This window comes from Coenobita brevimanus, chromosome 109 (assembly GCF_032717465.1).
Source record: "Coenobita brevimanus isolate Jiangsu-jjx chromosome 109, ASM3271746v2, whole genome shotgun sequence".
NCBI classification, from domain to species: Eukaryota; Metazoa; Arthropoda; class Malacostraca; order Decapoda; family Coenobitidae; genus Coenobita; species Coenobita brevimanus.
Genome location: NC_137062.1, coordinates 31337239 through 31352187, shown reverse-complemented (window position 1 = coordinate 31352187; position 14949 = coordinate 31337239). Strand labels below are relative to the sequence as shown.

General features: G+C 43.2%; 1 pseudogene; it reads left to right on the top strand.

Annotated features, from left to right (window-relative positions):
* Positions 1 to 274: 274 nt before the first annotated feature.
* Positions 275 to 393, top strand: LOC145417289 (5S ribosomal RNA; annotated as a pseudogene).
* Positions 394 to 14949: the final 14556 nt, after the last annotated feature.

Below are 14949 nucleotides of genomic sequence, written 5' to 3'. Positions count from 1 at the left end.
AAAGACTGACGAAGAGAGTGTATATGAGTAAGGTGGAGGGTGGAAGAGGGAGGGGGAGACCGAGGATGAGATGGAGGGATGGGGTGGAGAGGTATATGAGAGAGGGGGGTGTGAGTTGGGAGCAGGGCAGTGAAATGGCGGGGGACAGGGCGACTTGGAGGCGATTTGTTTGTGGCCACCCCAAACGGGATTGAGGCGTCTGGCAATAGATAGATAGATAGATAGAAAATATACCTCACAATGGGAGCCACTTTCCTGTGTTTATTCATTACATAACACCATCCATACCACGTTGAGTACACCAGTTCCCGTCCGATCAGCGAAGTTAAGCAACGTTGGGTCTGGTTAGTACTTGGATGGGTGACCGCCTGGGAACACCAGATGCTGTTGGCATAACGTTCTCCCTACGTGTCAAGTGGGGTTGGTGGAGGATTAGTGCCCCTCCCTGTAAAACAATTAACTCTAAGCCCTTGGCCACCCCGTTTGGGATACATGGCGTCTGGCAATGAATGAATGAATGAATAACACCGTGCATAACAAGCATTCACAATAGAATAGATAATATGTTAGAACGCTGGTGTTTATCTATCAGTGCTACTTTAGGATGCAGGCTACTGCAGTGTTAGGTTAGGTTGGGTTAGGGTACATTGGTTTAGGTTAGGTTAGGTTAGGCTAGAGTAGAGCGCACTTCAAAGTGGCACCTGCCTATCTACCTACAGTATTTTGCACCTAATTATGGTGGGGAAAACCATGGTTAAAAAAAAAAAATGAAACTATGGTTTAAACCATGTGGTTTAAAGCAATCTAGGGCAGGATGGAGAAAAACATGATACAGTATAAAGAAACAAAAATGAGCAAAAATAACCATGGTTTAAACCAATCCAGCTTGCATGTAATCTGTAAAGATACACAAGCTACAATTCACCCTTTATTAGTGCAATATTATTTCCTCATCCATTGTGCTATGATTTGTGTGTTTCTTTTTGTTTATAAAGGCCCCAACATGCTTGCATGCGTTAGCCTAGTTTTACCTGATGGCGGCTGTCCACGCTGCACGATCTAAGTGCAATTGTTCGATTCAGTCCCCTTTCCCTAAGGCCCCTTGCAGTGACCTGATATTAGGTCAAACTTCCCTCTACCCCTCCCAGCCCTTCCTCCAGCATCCACATTCCTCACCCCCCGCACCCGACTGTCCTCTCCCACCCTCTCCACATGTTCATACCACCTCAACCTACCCCTACTCATCACTGTCAATATATTCCAGTCCCATCCTCCCCCTTTATTCCATTGTAAGCTTCTTCCACAGGCCTTGCTCTCAGAGACGCACTGCACATCCATCTGATCATTTGCTTCTCCATGCACTTAAGCCTATTCTCATCCTCTTTATTAACTGCCCAAGTCTCACTGCCATACAACATGACATTCCTGGCACACGCTGCATACAAGGAACCCTTGCCATGGAAGGAGAGACCCCGCGTAGTCGAGAGAGGGAGAAACTCCTTAAACTTTCTCCATACACTCCTCACTCTAGCTACAATAATCCATCCCCCAGCAAAAAGCATATCACCTAAATAACAGATCTTTACACATGCAAGGGACTCCCCTGCAAGAACAATTAATTCTCTCTTGACTGGCAGTCTCCCTGTGTGCTCCTAGGCACACCCCGCACTTGAAGCCAGCATTGTTTTCAGGGAGCTTGTCATTTATACTACAACATCTCCAATGGACCCACTTATCACAGACAGTACACTGGATGGAACCATCTCTAACACCCTTATGACAGATCAGACAGGGCCATCAACCTTTTTTCCTGACATGTATTTGGAATTATTTTTAGTTACTTTACTAGACAAATTAAAGTCAGCATTTTGTGTTTCCTTCATGTCCAATACTTTATGAATTTACTTGGAAGATGGCACAACTGTATTGTATCATTGTTATTACAGATATCTGAGAACATGGCATACTACGATATTTTAGACGCTTGGGATGATTGGGATGAAGAGAATGAGCTCGATGCTGAGGCAGATGCCCTGAGATATGCTGAACGTCGCCGTCGTCGAATTGTTACAGGTACAGGAAAAATGTGGGGTTTAACTTACTTCCTTTTCATATAATTCATTATACTGTATTATAGAAATATGAGATTGTAGAAATAAAAAAAAATTAAAACAATACTGTAGAAGTTAATTGCCAAACACACCTTTGCAGATAGCATGAATCCCTTCACGGCAATGAGTGACGATGAGATTGTTGATCGTTTCAGACTCAGGAAAGTCTGTATATGATCTTGAAGAAATTAGACATTAACTACCTGCTGCTAATGATTTAAGAGGTAACATTTTTCCCAATTCAATATAAAAAGGCTAGTATTAAATTTGGTACCGTATATAGTATGTACATACTAAAACCAATGTAAATCATACTTCACTGCTAATCAAAAAATGCTTCAACTTTGTTTCTGTGTACATCAGTAGGTTTCAAACACAATAATTTTGTATCTTAACGGGATGTCCTGTTCCACCATACCTCCAGCTTCTGATTTTTTTTTTTTTCTTTTTACGTGTCCGACTCTGGTCAAAGGCTCAGGGCCTATATCTTGGAGGCAGTGGCCTATCCCAAGGCCCAGTAGTCCTCCTACACCTCCACATGTCACCACTTCGGCGCTAACACCCACCGTCCATACTGAATACATGCTAGGTCTGTCTCATACAGGACTGGTGTACTGGTATTAGCGGGGGTGCTTTTACGACATGTCTGCTTTTAGGATATGCAAATCCTTAAACTGTTCCCTGCCCCAGCCGGTATTCGATCCTGGGTCCATTAGGACTGCAAGCCGCCTCTCTACCGATTCAGATTGGAATACGATGCATGGCAACTGGAGGTCACCAAGTGACAATAGGCGACTGCCATGATGTGTCGCAAACAACAGTCTGTCAATGCCTGAAGACTGTGTCCAGAGCCATTGCAAGTAGAAGCCAGCATTATATACTACCTCCTGCTGGCAATGACCTGCATCAAACTATTCAGCAGTTTTATAACATTGTAGAAATGCCAGGTGTTGTAGGGGCAATAGACTGCACACACATTGAAATACAAAGACCATCAGTTGAAAATTCAGAGTTTTTTCGGTGCAGGAAAGGTTTCTTTTCATTAAATGTACAAGCTGTGTGTGGCCCGGACCTACGATTTCACAATGTTATTTCACATTGGCCTGGGAGTGTGCATGATAGTAGGATTTTTGGAAATAGTAGGCTTTGTGCAGAATTGGAAGCAAATTTAAATCCTCGGTATCACATACTTGGTGACAGTGGATATCCCTTGAAAACATATCTACTGACCCCAGTGTCTTCTCCATGCAATGCACAAGAGGAAGCATATAACCTAAGTCATGCCAAAACCAGAAATACAATTGAACGGGCATTTGGTGTTTTGAAGAGGAGATTTGCATAATTAGGAAAGAAAGTTAGAACAGACCTAGAAACCACTAAAGCTATCATTGTTGCTTCCATGGTACTTCATAATGTAGCAGTTTTAACTAAACTGGTTTTGCCTGAGGATGCAGAATTAGGAGACATCAATCACCGTGTCCTCCCTAATGAGGTGCCAGTACAGGTACGTGGTAATTTACAAGGGAGATTAAAACAACAAATAATTAGGGATAACTTTTAATATATCACGGTACCATGTCATGTTGTAGCCACTTAGTGCCGTCTAAATAAGTCTCCAACTTACAAACAGGTGACATTCCAAGAGGTTTTTCTAAGGGTACCTTAACCATAACTTGAAAAAGAGAATTCTTGTTTACAGCACTTTGTATCCTGAAAAAGAGAGTTCTTGTTTACAGCACTTTGTATCCTGAAAAAGAGAGTTCTTGTTTACAGCACTTTGTATCTCTGAATGTTTGTAACTTGAATGTTCTTAAGTCAAATGCATTAGAGGTCTTCAGAGTACATTATTTGACTTAAAAATGTCACAGGAATCATATAGTAGATCCTCGTTATAAGTTGGTCTTTTAGTGTTGTTTTTGTCTGTTGAGATGTTAGTAATTGCCTAAAAGCTGCCAGTTTGATTTACAGTGCAATCTTTTAAGGTAATTTACAAGTTTCTTACACTCAAATTGCATGGAGAAGTCATTTTCTTTTTTTACTCTACTTATAATGTGTCTTTGCACAGTTGGTAGAAAAATAAGTTCATTTCATCAGTGGGTACTAGAATAAAAAATTGAAAACAGTAATATATGTATTTGTCCCCATGGTAATATACAGGATCTGATGCAGCAACATCTTATAAACCACTCAAAGTAACTATAACTATGGTATGAACTTATAAGAACTCATTATAAGTTGTAAAAAATAGTGAAATCAAACGGAAAAAATAAATGTACGTTAAATGTGGTAAGTGGGTGTTATGTGGAATTTAACTTGATTTTATGGAATCAAACATGAATTTACAGAATTCTACTTTGATTTTTATAGAGATTTCCCCTTGAATTTATGAATACAAAAAAAAAAAAAAAAAAAAACTTCCCTTTAACAAGATTCCTCTATATCAAATGTCTGTTAGCATCATCATGAGTTTACTGTACACATTTACAATTACCCTTTACTTGGGTGAGCTTTGTTTTAACTATTTCTCTTAGAATTTCAGCTTCCTCAACCCTAATCTCCATGTCTTTTATCTGTAATTCTAGCAGATATTTCCTGCGTTCCAACAGCTGCAATTGCAGTTCCTCCTTTTTTTTTTTTTTTTTCATGAAAGACATGTCATGAAAATCGTCACTATCAAATAGTGACCTTCTGCTGGTCTTCTTCCTCTTTTTGTCTGAAGAGGAAGGAGCAGATGCTGAAACTGGTCTCTTTTGTGTGGTTGGACCCGGAGTTCCACCTATGGCACGATACTTTTGCTGGAAGAGGAAGGGATGGGCTCAGCAGCTCCTCCGGCAGGATAATTTGGTCCTCATTTATCTCCAAAGTCATCACCACTTCAGTAGATGTGGAGTAGGAGTTGGCTGTCAGCAGAGAAGTAAATTAGTTAATGTAAAAGAAAATCAGTATAGTTGTACAGCTGCCTATACTAACCACTGGCACAGTTTTCTGAATCTTTCACCTGGTAGTAATATCTGTGAACTATATGAAAGAGAGGCATTAGCGAAAGGTGATAGTCAATATTCAACAGGATGAACGAAAAATCAACATTAAAACATCAACATGCGGGGTGTGTGTGCAGCGGTTTGGCCCCCAGGTTGTCATCTTTCTTTCGTTGTCGTCAACCTTCGGGGGTGGACCTACAGTAGACCTTAGTTATAACGGAATAATTCATCCAATTTCCTTTCCGTTATAGTGAAATTCTGCTATGACGGAAGTTACTCTGGACCCACACTCAACCGGCTATTTTGTCAGTGTTGTGGGAGTTCATATGTGATCTAAAGCCTAAACACAGATGCAACAACACTGTAAACACATTCCTATGCATAATATACATAAATACATAACAGTGCAAAATACTGTACATAGAAAAAAAAAAATGAGTGCCAAATGGTGCAACATGTGTTAACGGAAAAACCTTTCACAATGCCGGAATGAGTGGAGTTTTTTTTTTTTTTTTTCCCCTATATCTCAATTCTATTATACCGAAGTTCGTTATAACGAGGGTGTACTGTACAAGCGAAAACACCAAAGCATCAGGTCCTAAGTGTAGGTCCATCCATCATACAGCAAGCATATATAAAAGTAGGGTACAGTACGGTAGCAGACAAAAGACGTCTACATGGGGTTGGAAAGCTTTTAATTAAGCAGCTGAAGCAATGAATGCATGCCAATTACTTGTCAGCCCATTAGTTAGTGACCTGTTGAACAAATTTTGTGTGGTAGGTACTGCAACATTTCATAAGATATGAACAAGCATGACCACAGGACTGCATGCTCCTAAACGACATTATTTACCGTATATGCTTATTTTATTTAACATCTTACCTCTGCAATGAAAGATTGTAAATGAGATGAGTTGACCATGTCGGTGTGACTTGGCTGAGAATAAACATACTTTACTGTAGTCTGTTGATGTATAGTATGGTTTAACTTAAGCTTAACAGTAAAAACAGTTCACTACAGTATTAAGCACTTTTCACAACGAGGTCTTGGCATTTGAATTCACAAATACATAATAGTGTATACATCTTGATTAAAGTAAGGTGCTTTTGAAACATACGTACATGGCTAAATATACCTTTAATGATATTTCTAAATTACCATCAATATCTACCAATTTTGATAGTCACAAATATGGCAGTAATTGTCACTTACCCCTAGATGACATGGCATCATTATCATAGGGGCACCCAAGGTCTTCAATCTCAGGGCCAAGAATACTGAGAACCTTGTCTGCATCCTTGGGTATTTCTGTAGGAGGGGGACCACCACCAGTTTTCATCTGTTCACGCCTTTTCACTGCAAGTTCTTGTTTTGCCCTATAATAAATAAACGTTGAATATGTAATAGTGTAGGACAAGGTCTGACAATTTCCATCTATTTAGAATATCACTGTAGCTGTACATTTCCCTCGGTCAATTGCGTTAGTTAATATTCTCATCGACTGTAACTTGATACTGTATAATTACAACCATTACTATGGACTGATAAACTAATTTTGAAATGTGTTAGATGAAGTTGGAAAAATTGTTGTTGCTGCTGGCATTCCCCAAGTTGTCTGACTAAACAGCTGGGCCGGGACCAGGCCACCCCACAGAGCGGGTCCGTGGGAATGCCCCAGCCCCAGCTTCTCACCACATCCTTTCAAGCACCTCATCCCCGAGATTTCCATCCTTACTCATCACGCTCCCTAAGTACCGGTATTTGAAAGCACTCACATTCTCCCTATCTTCACCATCCAGCCTCACTGTGCATTTTGTGATCTCACCTCTCTCAAACACCATAACTTTGCTCCTGTTTACATCAACTTTCAGGTACCTCCTCTTACTCACTGTACCAAACTCCTTCACCAATTTTTGCAAATCCCATTCTTATATTAACCACAACAGAAAGTGACTGACGGTTGTGAATTAAACGCAACAGTTGTAAGCTTATGACATAGGTTGTAATGCTGATAGGCTACTATTACCTAACACTAAAATTTATCTCGCACACCATACTATCCTCCAAGTTATGTTAAATTTCAATGTGTTTGAACTTACTTGACTTTCAGCCGCTTCCAATTTCTTTTGAGTTGCAGTTCTGTGCGCTTCGGGCCCAAATTATGAGCAATAAAATCCTGGAGAACTCTGGCCCATGCCTGCCTCTTCAGCACCACTATCTTAACATCTGTGCTCCTGTTTTGGAGCACTTTCTCCTCTCTTATGAGACCCAATAAAAGGTCTCGTTCAGCTTCGGAAATTGTACTAGTTCTGGCAGGTACACTAACCTATACAGCTTCCATTTTTCCGGTAACAGAGTTCACTGTGAAAGAGGTGTTGAAAAATTACATGTAATCCTAATATCCCATTATCTTCTATATTGCTATGTAATTCGCAGATGCACGCCCCCCTCCCCTGAAGGCTAACGATGGGGAAAATATATATATATATATATATATATATATATATATATATATATGGTGGTGGTATTCACATACATAAATGAAGACATGCTAAGAAGGATAATAACATCATTCATCAGACCAACCCTGGAGTATGCATCAGTAGTCTGGAGTCCTCATCTCAAAAAACAGATAGACAAGATTGAAAAAGTTCAAAGGGCCGCTACAAGATGGATACCAAGCTTAAGGGACCTAAGCTACGAAGAAAGACTAAATAAACTGAATCTACCAACACTACAGGAGCGAAGGAAAAGAGGTGACATGATAATGCTATATAAATGCATATCAGGGAAGGAGAAAATAGACATAAATGATTACTTAACATATGGGGAAGCATCAGCAAGAGGACACTGCAAAAAACTGCATAAGAAGAGAGGTGATAAAGACGTGAGGAAATTCAGTTTCCCAAACAGCAATTGATCAGTGGAATGCACTACCGAATGAAATAGTGTGTGCCAAAAAATTCACAAATTTAAGGATATGTACGAGAAATATGGTTTAAGACACGGGACAATACGAGCTTGACTCATTCGTGTAAAGATACATTTAGGTAAGAAAAATTAGGTAAGAACACACACACACACACACACACACACACACACACACACACACACACACACACACACACACACACACACACACACATAAAGGTACCTACACAAACAGGTTCCTAAAGGTAAATAAACACGTACACACACACGCGCACACACACACACACACACACACACACACACACACACACACACACACACACACACACACACACACACACACACACACACACACACACACTGAACTCAGCAAGTCAGCAAACGTGAGGCTCAGAGGGTCAGCCTGCCTACTGGAAACTTGGTGTAAAAACAAACTAAATGGCTCACTGTCCCTCAGTCGTGCCCCCCGCTGAGGGGGGTCACCTTGACGTGGTGGCGGGGCTTGAAGCGTGGCTGGCAGTGCCACCTACTTTGGAGGCATGCCTACCTTAGTAGGGTTCGGCATTTGTCAGTGTCGTGGACCAAGCACCCCTTACATCACTGGTGGAGGAGGCCTGCTGGTGATGCTAGTCCCTACCGACTTGCCATCTAGGGCATGACTGTAGCCTTCCCACGTGTTTGCCGTGCATGGCGTCCCGTAATGCTGGGAGACGGGAGTCCTGGAGGTTGAGCGATGCTGCACGGTGTGCCTTGCAGCTAGCAGTACACCTCATTGGTCCCTTATTCTGGCAAGACGGGCGGCCTGGTTGGGCCCGACCAGGTCATTCGGCTGGTCATGCATTGGCTAGGGTCAAGTGGGCACTGGGGGGCCTGGTGGCTCCTATCGTCCTGGAGTCACCCTCTCCCGGGTCCTCCAGTGGTTACCCGCGTATACTCTCTCACTACCTCTGGGGTCTCCAGTGGTGTCGTCCCTGGCTCACGGCCTCCCCTTGTTGGGCTCCATGGTGGGTGGAGGGGTGGGGGAGTGAAGTTCTTGAATAATATAAATATGGAAAAAGAAAATGCACCCCTGCACAACTCAACTGCAGACACAGTAGTACTGAGAAATATACCCAGTACATTGACATTTAACTCAAATCATTGTCTTTTCAAAGAGTTCGGGGTTGTTTCCCGTATAAGACTGCACAGTGCGGACACAACTGGCACCCTAAATAACTGCTACGTGACATTCCTCGATGCTTCCACGGCAACAGCTGCGCATGCTGCGGCACCTGATTTGTCTTTGGGGGGACCTGATGTATTCACCTCCTTGATGCGGTCGGAGAATGTCATTGATGATGCTGAAGATTACGTGCCTAACATGTTTACGGATTATGTGTTCCAGAAGGATAAACAGAGGGTTTCCCCAACCCCTGAGTGGTTTGTGGCTTATTACAAAGAGAACAACTCCAACCTTATCCGTGCATATTAGTACCTCCAGAAGGAGGTGGGTTGCATCCCAAAGGAGAATTTCAAGCACTATGGCAAGGGGGTTCTACTCCGCGCTAAGAATGTTATTCAGGGGAGGATGTTGCAACACATGCCTTGCCCCTTTGACTGTCCATTCACAACAGTACAGGCCCACAAGGGCTTTAATTACTCTAAGGGAGTAGTCTTTTGTGAGGACCTGCATGAGTTTTCTGACCTGGAGATTATGGGTATGTGCCCTGACTGTGTGTCTTCTGTCCGCAAATTAAAGCAGAAATTGGTGATACTTACTTTCTATGGATTCCACTTACCAGACCATGTTGACATAGGCCCCTTACGGCTTAGAGTGAAGTCTTTTCATGACAGGCCCATGCAATGTTATAACTGTTTTGAGTATGGACATCTGAAGGAGTTTTGTAGGAATGGGGCTCGCTGCAGTCAATGCTCCTCATTGGAGACACATGACCCCTCAGAATGCGATTCTGGGCCTTATTGTTTTCACTCTCAGGGCCCCCATTCCTCATCGTCCCGCCAGTGTGACATCTACAAATTAAAGCAGGACATAGTGACTTTGGCAAATACCCAGCGTATTAGCTTTGGAAGTGCTAGGCGAGAGCTAGCCTACATATGGAAACTTGGAAGACACTCCTTTGCTTCCTCAATTTCTACTACAGGGAAAGCTGCCCCCTCCTCGGGAGGGAGTAGTGCCACTCAGTTGTCTACCATGACACAGAATAGCTCTACAGCAGAGACTTCTGGGACATCTAAGGATAGACACAACCATCCTGCTGCGACTGATTCTCATGTGGGGGAAAAAGTTAAGTCCCCATCTCGGTCTGGCGTCCATAAGGGCCCTGACTGGAATGCGCACCACAGCAGATCTCCAAAGAGTACCCCGTCAAGTATCAAAGGCCCGGTAAAGGGGTCCCACAACTACTTTAATCATCAGCCTTTGCCATCTGTTTCTGGTGCTTGTGCCTTGCCCCATGGCAGAAGTAGCACCTTTGGTCGGCAGCCACCAGTCTCTGAGGCAGAAAAAGACAAGAAGAGAAAGATAAGTCTCCAGTCTAATGATGACGATATAGAGGGAGTGGAGCGTCTACCTCTGAAAAATAACTCTTCACTACTCACAACCTCTCCTACTCAAAAGAAATCAAAGTTGGCCTTTAACACTACACACGATGGTAGAAACGTTCAGGAGCGCTCTTCTCGGTCTAGGGAACATAGCCCTCGCCGTCCTGGAACAACACACCAGGAAGAAGTGCAAAAGAACCATCAAGGAGGCTCCTTAAACAGGTTGGACCGTAAACGTTTAGTCATAGAAGGTGATCGATCAGAACTTCATATGGAAATTGCGGCATCCTCGCATGTTGAGTCCCAGTAGGTACGGCTTACAGCCTATTCAGCATATCATGCCTACGATTATTCAGTGGAATTGTAGGTGTTTACACGCTAATTGTGACGAAATTGCTATCTTGAAGACCACGTTTGACTGGGATGTCCTTTGCCTGCAAGAAACGAAGTTGGGTTATTATCCATTCAACCCAGGACTCAACTATGCGTACTATACCTCACTACCGCCCACAGGTCTTCGGGCAAAAGGTGGGGCAGCCATTGTCATCAAAAAAAGCTTTTATCATACTCCAGTGGATCTTCCAACTCGCCTGCAGGCCTGTGCTGTGCAGGTATTACTGGACAAACTGTACACTGTTTGTTCACTGTATCTCCCGCCCAATGACGCAGTACAGCTGGATGAACTGGAGCTGGTGGAGATGCTGCAACCTCCTGTTTTGTTACTAGGGGATTTTAATGCCCACAACATTCTGTGGGGTGGGAATTCCACTGATGAACGTGGTGCTATGGTTGAATCATTACTTCTGCTAAAGAATCTGTCATTACTTAACGATGGTGCTCCTACACACCACACGTTGCACTCTAACTCCTACTCCTCCATTGATCTAAGTATTTGTTCCTCCGATATATTGCTCTCTCTCAATTGGTCTGTGTCACAATGTCTGCATGGTAGTGACCATTTCCCAATCATAATTGACACCCTTAACGGATCGCCTCCATCAGCGCCTCCAAAGTGGTGTGTGGATAAAGCTGACTGGGAAAAGTTTTCTGCTGCCTTCGGTTGTTCTGTTGATTTCTCATCTTTTGAGACTCGCATCCAGGCATATGATTACTTCGTTGCCCAGATCTTAGAGAGTGCTCAGGTTTCTATTCCCAGTTCTTCTGGCAATTTTCGTCGTCCAGTTCTCCCTTGGTGGGATAAAATATATACTAACCTGAGACGCATTACACGGTCTTGTTATAGACGTTATAAGCGTAATGCTTCTCAGGAAAATTATTTAATATATCGTAGAGCATTAGCAAAAAATTTAGATATTTTAAATGGGCTAAACGTAATTCGTGGCACAAATATATAGAAAGTGTTACATCTAAAACACCCATAGGGAGAGTTTGGGCTAAAGTGAGGAAGCTGTCTGGTAAATTTGCTCCTCACCCACCTCCTTGTCTGAGGGTTGGCCGGAGCTGTGGTTTCAGACCCGGAAAAGGTGTCTAACATCTTTGTACACTATTTTCCCAATATTTCAGGTTCAATGGGGCGCCAGTCAGTACCTCCTTTGGGCTCTGCATTGCTGAACCATGCAAATAGTTCCGGCTCGGTGGGGTGTCCATCGGCACCCCCTATGGGCTCTGCTGTGTTGGATCAGGAAGTATATAATAGGCCTTTTATATTCCGAGAATTGACTCAAGCCCTACGAGCCACAGGGTCATCTGCTCCTGGTGAAGATGGCATACATTACGACATGATTCGCCACATTCCACATGAGTATCTGCAACTTTTCCTAGATATTTACAATGCAGTTTGGTTTTCTGCCACCATTCCCAAGAGCTGGAGGACGTCAGTCATTATTCCCATTCCTAAGCCAGGAAGAGATGCCACATTTCCAACAAGTTACAGACCTATAGCACTTACCAGTAGTTGATGCAAATTATTGGAGAAGATGGTTAACCATATGTTAGTCTGGTGGCTGGAGACTGGAGGCCACATTTCCTCCGTGCAGTTCAGTTTTCGTAGAAATCGATCCACTATGAACCCTCTTTTGCGTCTGACAACAGATATTCAGAATGGATTCATTACTAACAAACATACTCTAGGGGTCTTTTTTGACTTGGAGAAAGCATATGATACAACATGGCGTTTGTTTGTATAATCCAGCTTACGATCTAAATGTTTGTGTGGGACCATGTTCCAGTTCCTGCAGAGTTTTCTTCACATGCGTTATATCCGAGTCCGAATTGGTCGCACAGTCTCTCCCAAGGCAGCGTTTTAAGCGTCACATGTTTCATCATGGCCATCAATGGAGTGGCTGAAAGAGTTGAGAATGAAGCTATGATCCAGAGTTCACTCTTTGTTGATGACTTTGCCATATACTGTACTGCAGCCGACCCTAATACTGCAAGACTGCGGTTGCAAAATGCCATCAATGCAGCACAAATGTGGGCTGAGGAGTGGGGCTTTCGCTTCTCTCCCCAAAAAACCGTGGCTATCAAGTTCTCGAGGAGGAATTCAGCAGCAGTTCCTCACCTACTCCTGGGAGATAACATCTTGCCCTATGAAGATACGGTGCGTTTCTTGGGGCTTACTCTTGACAGTAGACTCACTTGGAAGGACCATATTCTACAGCTAAAGGCCACTGTTACACGGTCTCTAGATATCCTTAAGATTCTTAGTGGGAAGTTTTGGGGTGCTGATAGACCAGCACTTCTCCGACTATATGATGCCCTATGTCGTTCCAAATGGGAGTATGGTTGCCAGATATACTCCTCAGCGGCCAAGTCTACCCTTAAGCTTTTAGACCCTGTTCATAACTCAGCAATGAGAATCTGCACGGGTGCCTTCCGCACTTCCCCTGCAGAGAGTCTGTACATTATGGCGGGTGAGCTACCCTTGGATCTTCGCAGAGTGGACCTTAGTTTGCGGCTATTGTTTAAGACTCGGACTTCCCTGTCTAACCCTGTTTACCGTCTGATGAAGGACTTTCATCTGGCATGGAAGTATGAGGAACGTAAGAGTTTTCCAAGGCCTCTTCATATCCGTATGCATGGGTTTTTGCAGGACATCTTCCACAACGTCCAGGTACGGCAAATTTCTTATTCTCCGATCCCTCCTTGGATTATTCCAGAGACCCATGTTTGCAAACCGGCCTGTACTAAGCATTCGAGATGTTCAGCTGAAGTTAAAGCCCTGTTTCTTGAACATTCTCAGATTCATGCCTTAACCACTAAAATTTACACAGATGGGTCAAAATTGGATGCCGGCGTTGGCTGCGCAGTAATCCTTGAGGAAACTGTGCATCAGGCGAGACTCCATGTTGCCACTTCAGTTTTGACCTCTGAGCTTCACGCTATTGTCCATGAGTTAAAATTAGCTTATGACAGTAGGGACAGTCAGTTTAGCCTATACTCAGACTCACTGAGTGCCCTTACAGCCATTCAGAATTTTTCCAGCAATCACCCTTTGGTGCAACAAATTCAGGAGTGGCTGTATCGTTTAGCTTCCCGTCGCAAGAGACTTCAATTCTGCCGGATTCCTGCTCACGTAGGTTTGCCAGGCAATGAGGAGGCAGATGTCGCAGCTAAGGAAGCCGTTCATGGTACTCTAGGGAACTTTCCTGTCCCTTTTGCCGATCTTAGGCGACATACATCAGTTTTTATCAGGAGGAAGTGGCAGGAGAGGTGGTCATCCCCCACTGTTACAAACAATAAATTGAGAGCAATACATCCTTCTGTGCAGGTTTGGCCGGTGTCGGACAGCATGCCGAGCAGGCGCTTGGATGTTGTTCTGACCAGACTTCGTATAGGTCATACACGGTTAACACACCGCCACATTTTATGTGGCGGAGACGCTCCCCTTTGTGAGGCTTGCCACGTCCCTGTGACGGTGGAACATGTTTTAGTTCACTGCAGGAAATTTCATATTCTCCGGGGCACTGTGGGTTTTGATACCCGCAGTGTCTCCGACATTTTGGGTATTTCTGCAGATATTTTTAAGGTTGCAAAATTTTTATCAGACTGTGATATACTTTATGACATTTAACTTATAGATTTTATGGTGTTGTCTTTTCATTTCAGTTTTCCTTTTTAGTTATTAGGCGCTGAATGACCACATCGGTCCTAGTGCCTGGCCTTTGTGCCGAACCTTTATCACTCACTCACTCACCATAATATTTTCATTTATGTTACTGATGTTCACACTGAAGTTATATAATTAGCCTGCAACAGAATGTGTAGTTGTAATATGCAAAAGAAAATCAATAATAAAGGTATTCAACATAAAAAAGAGAGATTTTCTGCTTTTTCAATGACAGGAGGTATTAGTTTTAGATACAAACGCTAATACCTTACGGGCATTTCCCTCCGCAGCGCTGGCAAACAAACCCGCAATGAA